Raw genomic sequence first — 913 nt, forward strand, 5'->3', positions numbered from 1 at the left:
ATGATGAGGGAAGAATGGGTTTACCCTATGAAACCCGTTAGTAAAGCCAATTTAAAAACTTATGAATCCCAAAAAAAATGGAGAACTTGGAGTAGAAGACAAGAACCTTCTACTAGTAGAGATATCCCCTCTACTAGTTATGACCTTCCACCTTCTAGTTCCCCAACCCTGACCGATTTAATGAATGAGTTGACCTTGCAGCAAAAGAGTATAGAGTTAATAAATGAAAGGATTTGAGGATTAGAATGTCGACATGATTATGATAGTGAGTACCTACAGAGGTATTTGGACTTTGAGATAGCTTACTAGGAAGCTCAGGCCCGACACTATAGAGGTGAGTCTTATGTTACCTTTCCTGAGTGCCCCCGATATACTCAGTATCAGCCCAATCCACCTGCTGACCAAGGACACGAAGACATAGTTTGGGCTTTTGACATTTGATAGTAGTTGATATATTTTTACTTTTTTGTAATTTTTGTAATAGAAATAGATATTTGTGCTATTACTTTCATTTTTATTATTATATTGTAATTAGATAATTTTAATTATTGTTATAATTGTTGGTATGGTAGTTGAAATTTCTTAAATTGCAATGTGATGTGATTTTTATTTTTGCATTTTAATTGTAATTATTTTGTTTAGTATTGTGGATTTGTTAATCAAATATTGTGTTTGTATAATGTTTAGTTTTGTACTTATTTCAAAATTTCATTACCCAACAAATTCTCTAATAATTTATATGTATAAAAAGAAAAGCTCCTAATAGCTCCTAATGTTACGAACCAGGTGAAGTAGAAATTTTGAGAAGAACTGCAAAAATTTCAGAATGATGAAAATGCCTAAAATACTGAGGTATGATTTATATTTAGAATTTTTCTTTCCACCTGTATCATTTCATATTGAAAAATTTAAG

Source organism: Phalaenopsis equestris, unplaced genomic scaffold, assembly GCF_001263595.1.
Source record: "Phalaenopsis equestris unplaced genomic scaffold, ASM126359v1 Scaffold000711, whole genome shotgun sequence".
NCBI lineage: Eukaryota > Viridiplantae > Streptophyta > Magnoliopsida > Asparagales > Orchidaceae > Phalaenopsis > Phalaenopsis equestris.